The sequence below is a fragment of the Protopterus annectens genome, chromosome 4.part0, assembly GCF_019279795.1.
Source record: "Protopterus annectens isolate FY-2018-M chromosome 4.part0, PAN1.0, whole genome shotgun sequence".
In the NCBI taxonomy this organism is placed as follows: domain Eukaryota; kingdom Metazoa; phylum Chordata; order Ceratodontiformes; family Protopteridae; genus Protopterus; species Protopterus annectens.
In genome coordinates, this window is record NC_056733.1 from 55,152,327 (window position 1) to 55,165,713 (window position 13,387).

Here is a 13,387-nt window from a genome sequence, read left to right on the forward strand (position 1 = left end):
CACACTAGAGGAAGTAAGAAAAGCATGAAGGAAAATGAAGTCAAGGAAAGCAGCAGACTCAGATGAGATTGTGGCAGACATGAACAAGATGTTGGCTGAGATAGGGGAGAAGTAGCCCCAAAAGGCACTTATAGCAGTATGGAAAGAAAGGCACATCCCAGATGACTGGAGAATAAGCATTCCATTGTTGTTGTTGTTGCATCTTTCGGCTTTTCCCAGTTAGAGGTCACTACAGCGGAACTCCGGTCTGCTAATGATTGGCAGTAGATTTTACGTACCAACTTGCCAGGCCTGAAGCACAACCTTCAACAAAGGTACGCCCATTCACGCATGTCTCCACACAGAAGACGCTTTAGCTGAGAATCGAACAGGACGTCTTACTGTGAGGCGACAACACTACCGCAGCACCACCACCGCAGCTAAAAAGCATTCCAGTGTCAGTGTACACAAACAAAGGGGACATTCACAGCTATGGGCAGTACTGAGGTATCAAAATTCTGTCACACTGAATGAAAGGGATGCCGAGAGTGACTGATAAACACATATGCAGAGATATAGAAAGCAAATTAGGAGATCAGCAGCTCAGATTTATATCGGGAATCAGAACAATGGACTCAATGTCTGCAGCGAGACAGATATTAGATAAACAGCTAGATAGAAGGAAACAGTTAAACTGAGCATTCCTAGACTTGGAGAAAGCACATGACAAGGTCTCAAGAAAGGTGGTTTGGGCAGTCCTGTGATGATCCAAAGTCCTGGAATCACTGATAGAATTAATGCAGGCTATGTATAAGGACCCAATGACACAAGTATGAAGTGCATTAGGACTCACAGACGGGTTCCCAGTGGGAGTGGCAGTGCTTCAGGGTTCAGCGCTGAGTCTGCTCCTGCTCATACTGGTGAAAGGCAGTGAAGGCAGAGTAGCTGAGGTAGCTATCAGTGATGAAGATGAAGTGGCTGTGATGGATGTTAGGATGCACACTGTGGCATCACAAGCGGATTCTGAACAGGAATTTCAGCAGATGCTAGGGGATAGAATGCAAAACTGAAGGCACATGGGATGAAACTGAGTACAGACAACACTGATGTTATCACAGCAAATGGTGGAGATCAGAAGATGATGAAAACTGAGATAGAAGGGAAAACAGTGGAACAAGTATCAGGGAGGGATGGTTGAGAAGAATGGATGTATGAATGAGGAGGGCAAAGCTAGATTCAGAGGGACTGCAGCCAGTTTGCACAGAGTGTCAAGGGTAGTGTATGACAGAAGAATGCCAAAGAAGCTGAAAAATAAGATGTATAAAAGAGTGGTGCTATCAGTACTACTGTATCCAAATCAAAGGGTAAAAAGGTCACACAAACCATTCCGTAAAAACTGCAAGAAAAACTTGGTCAAGCTTGAGGCTTCACTGTGGAATACCTTAAACCTCCTGTAGTGGATGCAGTGGGATATTTGCAAATGAGGCCTTAAGAACATACAGTGTTTCAGTTAGTGGGGTTTGGCTTTATTAGCCTGATTGTACAGTTAGTTGGGTTTGGCCTTTTTGGCCTGATTGCATCACTAAAGACTTAAAAAGTAAAATGTGATAAGTAGTGGGCATTCAGAAGCCATGTAGCTGAAAAACCTACAGACACATACACATGCATGCTCACACACACACACACACACACACACACACACACACACACACACACACACACACATGCATGTGCATGCTCCTGCACACAAAGCAGACATGAAAGGTTGAAAAGTTAAAAAAGAGAATCACAAATGGTAGTACAAAAAAGAGAATGACAAATCAATGAATGACTCATAATCTATCCATGTATTTATTTCTATATTCATTCATTCATTCATTCATTCATTCATTTATTTATTAATTGGCATTTGATTACCGGGAAAGTCCCTTTGAGTAGGAACCCATTTTCAGTGGAGGCCTGGGGAGAAAAGTTCCAAAGAATTACAAAACATTTTAAAGACAGTCATTTTACAAAATGTAAAAATAATACAAAAAAAAAAAACAACTACAGTTTAAATAATTATACCCAGTTAGACATAATATGAACATATTGGGTAAGAACAGATACAAGTTATATAACAATTTAATATTTAGAGAAATTTTAGCCAGTTTATAGAGAAATTAAGGCAAGTTAGTATAATACAAACAGGAACTGCAGTATGAAGTAAACAGGCTTATTGTATATTTAGAGAGAAAGTCAGGGAAGAGACATTGATAGAAGTAAGGAAATGAAAGAAGGGACAGTAAGGAAGTGTAAGGTATGACGAGATGTTTGTTCACATTTAGCAAAATAGGTTATCCTGATGTTGAGTAAGAACAGAGCCAGCTTTTTGCTAGGAAACCTTTCAGAGTGGTTCTGAAGGATGGAGGGAGGGTACTGACCTGATGGATACAGGTAAGTAATTTCAAGCTTTAACAACATGATACAAGTACAGACAATGCCCAGTAGATTTGATAGGTTTGTGGACAGACAAGAGTTTTTGGTCATTGGATTGTAATGAATGACTAGGAACATAATTGTGTAGAATGTCATTCAGTGCTAGACAAGCAGATGGATTCTGGATAATTTTATAGGTGGTAAAAAGCTGTGTATATGTTACTTGTTGGGAGTAGCTTTAACTAATTTAGGATTGTTAGTGCTATACAGTAGTGGGACCTGAAAGGGTTATTTGCTGCAAATTTAGCAACTTTATTATAGCATTGTTCAAGTTTTGGTTTTTGTAACACCTGAAGTTTGGTAAAGATGGGAGCACCATAAAGATATGTGGGGCAGAGATAAGTAGTGGCTAGTGTAGTTTTAGTTGTGTTGGTGAGAAAGTTTTTGGCTCTATATAGCATCCCTATTTTTTATGAGTTTTTTTCTTATGGTATTTTGTATATGCAGGTCAAATTTAAGATTCTCATCCACTATCATCCCTAATAATATGCTATGAGAAGTAACTTTAATGGTTGTATTATCAAGAAAGAGGACTTTGGGCTTTTACATTTTTTTCATATATGAAGGATTTGAGGGAAAAGTAGTAATTTGTTTTTTTTAGGGTTGAGAACAAAAGGTGTGAGTTACAAAGTCATGTTTTGGTTGCTGTTAAAGCTTCCAGAGTAATTTTTTGAGGTGTGCCAAGATGTGCAAATGAGTGTGGAGTCGTCTGCGTACTGTATTACGGAAACCTGTTTTATGGATGCTTGGAAGGTGTTGGTGAGAATGCTAAAGAGAAAGGTAGTGAATGACAAAACATTGACTACTTCTCTCACAGTAATATCAGTAAACCTTAGCTACAGAATGAAAATCAAGTGTCATCTTAGTAGCGATACTGTTAAGGAAAGGGTTTGTAGTAATGTAATGTTTGGGGTTACGGTTAGAGGCAGGGGCAGAGTTCTGCTTATTGTTAGGGTTCGCTCACAAGAGTAAGGTAGACAGGGGGAGGTTTTTTTAGAGTTTGTATTTTTGCTTTTCACTGTCTTGTCTGAGCTTGCTGTTTGATCTCAGATCATGGCTCAACAGGCCAGCACACTGACAAATAGGACATAAATAAATAAATAAAAATAACGGTTTGCATTGCAGGATCACAGACCTGAACAGTTAAGTGCAACCTTGCTTCCATTGTCTAGACATTCCTATCTAAGAAAGTTACAGAGATTTGGAATCAAATATCTGTTATACCAGGTCATAAATGTAATAAGAACAGCTTCAAACAGAATTGCAGGCAGTTCTCAACCGTTTCTAAATTATATAGAAAGTTATATTTTGTTATGAAGTATAAAACTGTTACTTTTTTTCTAAGTGAAGCATATATTTTGAAAGGCTGGAGTTAGAACTGCTGAGATATGAAGTTCAAATCTGTAGGGGCTCTGATCACAGGGCGAAATGTTACCTGATGGCTTTTGAATCTGTTGCAGGTAACCAGTCATCTGTTGTTTTTGTGTTAACTAGGCAGACTAGTAATTATATTGTGTAGTGTAAAGACTGCATCATTATAAAATAATAATATTAAGACAACATTAAACGAACATCACGTGCAAAGTTTGCGATTGATAGATTAGATCAGAGGACCACTAAATTCCAAAAGAGTGACCAAAGTTTTATCTGGGATTTGTCTTTCTCTCTCTTTTTTATCAGTTTATAGGTCTTATTAGGATAAGTAATATCAGTTTGGAGAATGTATTTCATACAGATGCTACCTAGATAGCCTACAGATCTACACTGGAACTCTCCATAAAATGTTGCAGTTTGATAAGAGTAGAGGAGCATTCTGTATAACAGTTTTAACCAAAAGCTTCTCATCAATAAAGCAAAACAGAAAACCGTTATGCTGATTGAAAACCAGCTCAATAGATAGATGCTTATAACTACCTTGGATAGAACTCTGGCTTTCAGTTTGAATGTGTGATGCTGATATCAGACCTTTAGGATTCACCAGTTACGTTAAGATGACAAAGGTTTTTAGCTCACTATAGGATCTGTGATAAATAGGCACACAGGCATTTAGCCGTTGATATTCAATTGCATGTATTTAATTATGGATTTGGTCTCTCAATACTTTTTAGAGACCCACAACCTGTGCTTATTAAATCACAGCTAGCATGCCATTCTGTTCTACGTTTGCAGTAAAACTGGTCTATTATGATATCTACTGCCAAGATAATTATATATATCTTTACCAGCGCGGCCTCATTCAACTGAGAAGTTAGTAAAATGTGTACAAAATATGCATTTAAACCATTTTCCATTAGCTAGGCTTGAATTGTTTCCAAAGACTAAACTAAAGATTGCATGCAGAGGAAGGATGTCAGTATTGGTTGCCAAGTTCAGCTCAGTCATATCTTTAAAGATAATAATAAGTACAATGTTATGAGGATTTAACAATGTTGTTTTACTGGAAAATGCTACCCAAATGTTATTTTTTTCACTGTAAATTAATGCTTTCACTTTTGTTTAAAGCAACTACATGGGTGCCACATAAAAAACATTACACATTAAAAAATGATTTAAGTATGTCTCTCGGTTATTTCTTGCCTGCACCTGATTATGTAAACTAGCTTCATACAATTTTGCCTTTCTACACAGTCTCACATTTGTTTGTTTTTTTTCCTTTTGGTAATCAGCAAGCACTGGTTGTGTTATATAAGGACTTGACTTGTACAGAGAGTTGGGGCAATCCAGTTTTGAATTTGCATTCATAACTGTGTAGTCAGGCTTCGTGGGGATCTTATTATGTAAAAATTATGTTTAATATGTGTTTTGGTCTACATGATGTCAATGTTTATGTATCTCATGTCTAAGTTTATCTGTGTAGTTGTATCATAAATAATTTCCTGTGGGATCAGTAAAGTATATTCTGATTTAGCTGAGGAAGTTGGTAAGGAGAGGAGAAGGAACTATTACATGGAAGAAATTCACAGCTATAATGACACAAAATCACTAGGTCACTGATTCCAAGTGCAGCTATTTATGTATTGTTTATCTTAATATTATTTTATAACGCTGCAGTCTTTACACTACTAGTCTACCTAGTGAACCTACAAGCAACAGCTGAGTGGTTACCTGAAACAGATTCAAAAGCAATCAGGTAACATTTTACCCTGTGATCAGAGCCCCTACAGATTTGACCTTCAAATCTCAGCACATCGAACCTTTCATCTGGCCTAACTGGAATAGTCACACTAGACAAGAACCTATTTACAAGGGAAAACCAGGAAGATGAAACCTCCAAGATAAAAGCACTTAAAAGAAAAAAAAAGGCCTAGTTAAGAACATCACAAACATTACAAACGTTATGAATAAAACAGATATCATTTCATTAGAGCAGCAGTAGGGGAAGGTTGAGTAGGGTATCATTTTCTCGCTATGAGCACTGACAAATTCAAGATCCAGTTTAATTGATTTAAACTATTGCTTCAGTGCACTTCAGTAGCGCCACATATAAACCACTTTTTGGCAGTCTAGTAAAACTAATAAATAGAAATGGAAAGTGAGACAAGGTACACTGAAGAGATGGTCACCTAAGGATAAGCATTACTGAAATATGTTAACTAGCACACAATGAGCTGTGCTACTATACAAAGAAAAAGCTTCATCTGGATAATCTCTTTAGGCCTACCTGTAGAAGCAGATCGATAAATAAATGTTTATAAGTAGCACGTTTAGTTAAGTAATGCCATCGTTACGTCTGGTAATTAGTAAAGTACTTGGCACAGCCTTAAATGAATTACATTTCATGCTTTTCCTTCTGCTGGGAAGATTATTTTATAGTTTTACTCTGTTACAGAATTCTGTGACCACATCAAATATGTTGCACTGCAAACTAGTCAAAAGTATGGACAGCTCTAGCAATCGAAATAATTCATGACCATCTCCTCCTGTCTGACTACAGGCAGATTGTTACTAGCCCCAGTCTCTTCTACAACTTCGTCCTCTTGATAAATCTAAATTCCAGACTTACCCAGAACTGAAGAAGGCCTCCTACAGCTTTGCCTCATTAACAGTAAATCATAAATCTGTCATCCATCACTGGCTATCCATAGTCGCTTACCAGAGTATTGCTTTTTCCCATGGCATGTCAATAGTCGTGTTAGTTGTTATTACTTGTTGATATCACATTAATTTTGTGTCAGCTGTAATCGCCTCATGTTTAGTCAGCTATATCACCCTAGTCCTGATTTCCTTTTGGTCACTCACGGTTGAGTGACTGTGGCGTTAACATATATATATATATATATATATATATATATATGAATATATATATATATATATATATATATATATATATGCTCATAGGTTCATACCTTCTCACTAGGGTAATGACCACTACGGCCTTTATAAGCCTAGCAGTGCACCCCAACCTAGTTTTTTCCCTGAGTACCTTCGGTATCCATTATGAGTGGAGAAGTGAAGGAGGTAGCTAAGGGACTTGTTGGGTGGGATGTTAATTGGAGAACGTTATACTTACTGACGGCTTCTGTCCGTCAAAGACATGGAAGCCAGACTGGGGGTGAATTTACAATTTTCCATTCAATGGTTCAAGGTTTCATTTGAATAGGGTCAGGAATGAACTCTGCTTCACATGGATGGGGAGCCTATTCCATAATATGGGGATCTTTTTAGTCACATATCTGCCCCACCAGCATGTTCTATTTATGTCACAAGTGACGTTCAAACCCCTTGGATCTGGTGTTTCTAGTGCTGTTTGTATTGTGGATATACACAAGGTCCACCAGGGCTGGATCTGAGGATGCTTTATAGCCAGGTGTAGATTACTTCTTGGGAGCCTGTAGGATATTTAGTATAGAGACAGGGCCTTTAGGCAATCTGAAGGACAGGGCATTCATGCCCTTGATTCTCCTGGTGAGGAACCTTTGTGGGGATTCCAGCTGTTGCAAGTGTCTGGCTAAGTACATGCCAAAGGAGGCAATGCTGAGTAGAGTGAAACTATAACTTCCTTGGACCTAGATGCCATAACCTTACTTATAAGTTGAGCAATAGAGAAAGATGTTCTTACTATCTTTGCTATATGTGGGTCGAAGGCTAGATTACTGTCTACATATTTTCCCAGATTCCTGACTACCGGATCAACTCTTAGAGGTATTTTATCAATGGAGTAATCCATTTGGGTGAATAATTTCCTGAATGGAATTATAATGCATACTGACTTTTAAACCATGATTTTGGTGCCAGTCATTTTTTTCTGTGTTAGACCCTCTTGCAAGATGCTTCTGTCATGGGGGTAATCTATTATAGCTGTGAACTTAGTGAGCAAAAGGCCTTTGACATTAGACTTGACTTCCAAGAAATAGATGCCAAACAGGAATGGGCCCAGCACGGAGCCCTGAAGTACTGGTATGGTCTCCTCATGGAGGTGGTCTCACCAATCTTGACTTCTTGGGTTATATTAGTTAGCCGGCCGGCAATGCAGCGAGTTTTGTAGGGATTTAGGCCTACTTCGGAGAGTTTGTTAGCCATGCCTGAGTGGGATATTGTATCACATGCCTTGGCCAGGTCAAGCTATGCGGTATGCACTATTTCCCCTCATCCATTATCTTGGGGACCTTCTCAAAGAAATCTATTTATTTATTTGACATTTGTTTACCAGGAAGCTCCAACTGAGCCAGAAAGTGCCCATTTTCAGCAGAGGCTTGGGGTGAAAAGCTCCACAATCACAATATTTCAAAAATTGAGTACAGATATTTTAAATCACAAAGTATCATGTCACACTGCAAAACATAAGAGTGAGAAAAACATAAAACATATGTTTCATAATACAGTGCAATCACAAACAATAACATGAGTTGGAGAAAATATATGAGGAAAAACTCAATAGTCATATTATTTGTTACATATATTAGTATGTGATAAATGGGACCTGAGACAATTTGAATAAGATAAAGAGATATTAGATTACATGATTACAGACAGTGAGGGGACATTGAGTGATGTCTTAGTATGAGAGATGGTGTTCATATTATGGTTATAGAAGGAAGAATGGAGAGAAAAGGAGGTTATAAGAAGAGTGCAGGGTAGGATGTCTTCGGGTAGCTTAGGTGAGTAGAGAGGGAATAGAACAAGGTAGAGGAAATGTCTGCAGAGATGAAGTGGATAAGATAGTGGGGAAAACAAAAGAAATGAGTGGAGTAGGTGGCTGGAGAGGGTTGTGAAGTGTGACTTAGCTTGAAAAGGGTGAATAAACTATAGGGAGGAAGTTCGGCCACGATTGGCACAGGAGCAGGTCCATGGTTTTGAAAAGTATACTTTTATGGAGCATTTAAAGGTGGGTAGGTTAGAAATATTTCTGGTGGTTACAGGTAAGTAGTTTTAAATTTTTGCTACTGAGTACAAGTATAGGCTTTGTCCAGGGGATTTACTTGGTTTATGTATGGTGAGAAGTTGTTTGTCATCTGATCTGAGAGGTATTTTAGGGAAGTATATGCTGGTTAGAGGGGTAAGAGCTGAGCAGGCTGTTACTTTGTGTATAATGTAGTGTTATAAGTTGAATGTAGGAGGTGTGAAGGGGAAGTTCCAGAAAGCTAAGGGTATGCAGAGCTTTACATTGATGAGAAAAGGAGGATGAATTAGTAGCAAACTTGGCAATTGTATTGTAGCAGCTTTCAAGGATTGTAAATTGGCTATAATCAGTGCTCCATAGAGTAGGTTTTGGCTAGAGTAATTTTTGTGGGTGTGCTCAGAAAATGTTTGTTTCTATATAGCATGCCTAATTTTTTATGGGTTTTCTTGATATTGCTTTGGATATGGAAGTCAAATTTAAGATCACCATCTATTATGACTCCTAATAGTTTGGTATGGAGAACTAATTCAATTTCAGTGCCATTTGCTGAAAAAGTTTTGAAAGATGCTTTGTTAGGGGTATGAGTTTTGGGGGGTAAAGAGGAGGCGTTTGTTTTTTAAATTGTTGAGTAGGAGTTGTACTCTTGTAAGCCAGGTTTCAATGGAGATGACAGCCTGTTGAGTGATTTCTTGGAGATGAGGTAAGGTGTTTGAACAGCAAATGATGGTAGGGTCATCTCCATATTGAATCAAGGTGCCTTTTCAATAAGATGAATGTAGGTTATTGATACAAATATTGAATAGCAGAGTGCCAAAGATGGATCCCTGTGGGACTCCTGTGGACTTGGGAAGGTATGCAGAGATGGACCCTTGCCATTTTACAGCTTGTTGCCTGTTGGCACGGTAGCTATAGAACCACTGAATAGATGGAGATGATACACCCAGGGTGGAAAGCTGATTGAGGATTTTGGTGTGAGAGACCATGTCAAAGGCTTTTGATAGATATAGAATACTGAAGATACAAGTTTATTAGATTTGCAAACTTTATTTACAGTCTGTAAATAACAGTAATGCAGTGGAGGTGCTGTGTTCTAGCCGAAATCCATGTTGCGTATTGGTTGTTCTTCTTTCGGTTTTTCCCGGTTAGGGGTCGCCACAGCGGAACTCTGGTCCACTAATGATTGGCAGTACATTTTTTTATGGGTGCCGAGGTGCCAGCTCGATGTCCAGCCTTCAGCGAAGGCACGCCCATTCTACGCATGTCTTTCGAACGCCACTTGACCGTGGGGAGGACATGCAGACTCCACACAGAAGGCACTCCAGCCGCGAATTGAATGGGAGAACCTCTTACTGTGAGGCAACAACACTACCGCTGTATTAGTGATTAGCTTATTTTCTACAAGACAGTGGAGAAATTGTTGATGTATACATCTTTCAAGGATTTTAGAGATGGGAATGGGATGACTATGGGATGGAAATTTGTAATGTCAGTGGAATTACCTCCTTTATGCAAGAGGATAACATGTGCCATTTTCCCCAAGTTAGGGACACAGGATTCTGTTACTGATCTCTTAATAAGAATGCTGATTGAGAATGCTATTGCATCTACAGCTAGATTTAGGTATTCCGGGGGAAGGTTGTCGGCTAAGGAGGAACAAGGTTTTACTTTATGTAAAAGCTTTTTTGTGAGAATTGTAAAAACTGGTTGAAAAGTAAAGTGGGTGGAGTTGCCTGCATGTGTATCAGAGAGGTTGCAATTAGGTGAGTTTTGTGAAGGAAATGTGCTTGGGTCTAAGGTAGTGGCGTTTAGCTGTGTAAGAGGAAGTGTGTTAGCTAAGTTTGAGGTCAAGTTGGCTATGCATTCTATTAGGCATGTTTTGGCATATGCAGCTGTTTGAAGAGGTGGAATGTCTGAGTATGGGCTGGGTTCCTTTTTTTGTACCTGGGTTGATAAGAAAAGGATATGAAGGACCAGAATTTTTTAGGTTGTTTTTATGGCTATCTTGTAGGTGAGTATAATAAGACTTTCTATCTCTATTAATTTGGTTCTTGACTTGGTTTTGTAGCTGTCTGAATAGTTGCCAATTTTTGTTATTTTTATTCTTTTGTCTATTAATCCATGGTTTGTCTCAGTCTTTCATAAGGAGTTTGCATTGGCTGGTGAGCAATGGGGCTATAACTGTTTTTAATTCTTTTTCTATGCTGTGGGGCTGAGGTGTTAAGAATATTTAGAAATGCTGCATCACTTAAGGGGAGTCTTTTTAGGATGGATCAGTTGACTGCTTTCAAAGGTTCAATGAAAGACTTCTTAGATAATCTGGAGAGACTGCAGGTAGTTTTGAACTTATGTTCCTTTCTTAGTTGTGCAATACTCCTCTAGGTATAAGCTAGCAGGTGGTCATTTAGTGTGTAAAATTAGATGGATTGGTGACCAGAATCAAGTCCAAGATAATTTGAGTGAATCCAAAGAGGTTTGTGCTGTTGATTGCTGAATTTGCAGATAAAGACTGCCAGTCAATGTTTACATCACTCAGGAAGATAATTTCATTTATGGTTGTTTCTGCTATCGAGGATAGTATGTTTTCAAGTCAGTGATGTATTTAGACATGGGCACAGGGGCACATACCCCCCTCTTTTGCTGTTGTACATCTGTGAAAAAGAAAATGCACTGCACTGTTGTTTTGTTGAAAATGGAAAAATGAACCAGCAAAACAGTACATTTTTCTATTTCAGCTTACTGTTTTTTTACTGTTTGAGTGAAAGGTGCATCGGAGATACAACTGGAGGTTGCACTCAGCTGATCTATATGATGGTCCTCATTTGCTCCTCTAACTGCTTCGACTTTGTAGTTGAGTTATGGCATGTGTTGGTGACAGATTGAAGATTTACTTGCTTTATGAAAAAAGAATAACTTTTTCAGTGTATCACCTTCAGAAAAAGTGCAGAGCTGCTCGAGCTTATCCTGTTCTTCTATCATTCTGGACAACTGCTGCAAATTGCGAGTGAACGAGGGAATAAAACTGTTTAGTGACCCTCAAGTAATTTTTTTTTTTCAGAAGTACCGGGGCTTGAAAAAAGACACCAAAGCGGTACAGTTGAGAGTACCAATTTTTGTGAGCTATGTTGGATATGTTTAACTTAACTGTAACTATCTTGCAGCTTATCTAATGAACCATTTAGTTCCTTTGCTTTTCTCTTTAATTTCTTTTGGGTTTCTAATACCATGACAGGAATGTACCTCATTACTAAGTGAAAGTATGATTAAAGTTCATGAAATTATTATTGTTTCAGTCTTTGATGTTAGCCAGAAGTGCTCTTCGTAGCCTGCAATTCATACGGAGTTACATGTATCTGTAACATATATAAGGATGATTGTAATTTTTTTTCATAAGACCCACTGCTCCTACTACTGTTGGAACTGTATGGGTATCCTTCTTCCACATTGCCCTCATTTCTGCCTGCAAATCTTGTTATTTTATGACTTTGTGTCTCTCTGTATGTATGACACTGTAGTCACTGGGTGTAGCAATCTTTGTTTTTTAATTTTGTCTTCTTTTCATGGACTACTATATCTGGTGTTCTTGCATCTATTTTTTGAAGTGGTAATGGGTGATACCGTATAATATAAACTTCATAATTTTCTATAATGCTTTGTGGCTCATTTTTTCAATGTTTTTCAGCTACTTCAATATTATAATGTATGCCTAATCCCCAGAGCAACAGCCTTGCCACATTATTATTATGCCTTTCAGTATACAGTCCTTCTGCCATTAGTATGTCACAATCAGCAACAAGGTGTGTGACTGTTTCCAGTTCTGTTTTACAAACCCTACATTTGTCTGTTTCTCCCACATGTTGAATGGACTTTGGAAATCAATGTGTATGTAGTCCACTATCTTGGGCCACCAATATTAACATTTTGCCTTTTGGTTTAAATTCACCTCTCCATTCCTGCATTCGATCCTGATCAACATATAAGGGACTCTGGCTAACAAAGTTCGCAGATTACTGCAAACTGGGAGCCATTACTGAATCCCCAAATGATGTGGATACTCTACAAAAGGGCCTTACAGAAACAGATGCTTGGTGCCAGAGCCATGGGCTCAAGCTCAATGCCAACAAATGTATAGTTATCCCCTTTGGGAAAAAACATGTATCCGTGAATTACCATATAGGTGGCAGTACACTAAACACCGAAAGTGTGATAAGAGACTTAGGGACACAGGTGGACAGTGGTCTCACCTTCGATAACCACATCGCCACAACAGTCAGGAAATCATTCTATGTGGCACACCTCATCACTAAGGGCTTTTCATCCAGAAAAAAGGAGGTCATTGTCCCACTGCACTCATCCCTCATTAGACCCATTATAGAATACAATGCCCCGTTTGGTATGTATCTCTCAAGACATCTGCAACAACTGGAAAGGCCGCAGAAATACCTCACTAAAAGAATCACAGGCCTAAAGCAGATGCCCTACGCTGACCGCCTTAAAAAACTCCAGCTATACTCTGTTGCATATCGTCTACTCAGAGACAATCTCTGCTTAACATACAAAACCATGTCAAACCCAGAGCTGTTGGACATGCTA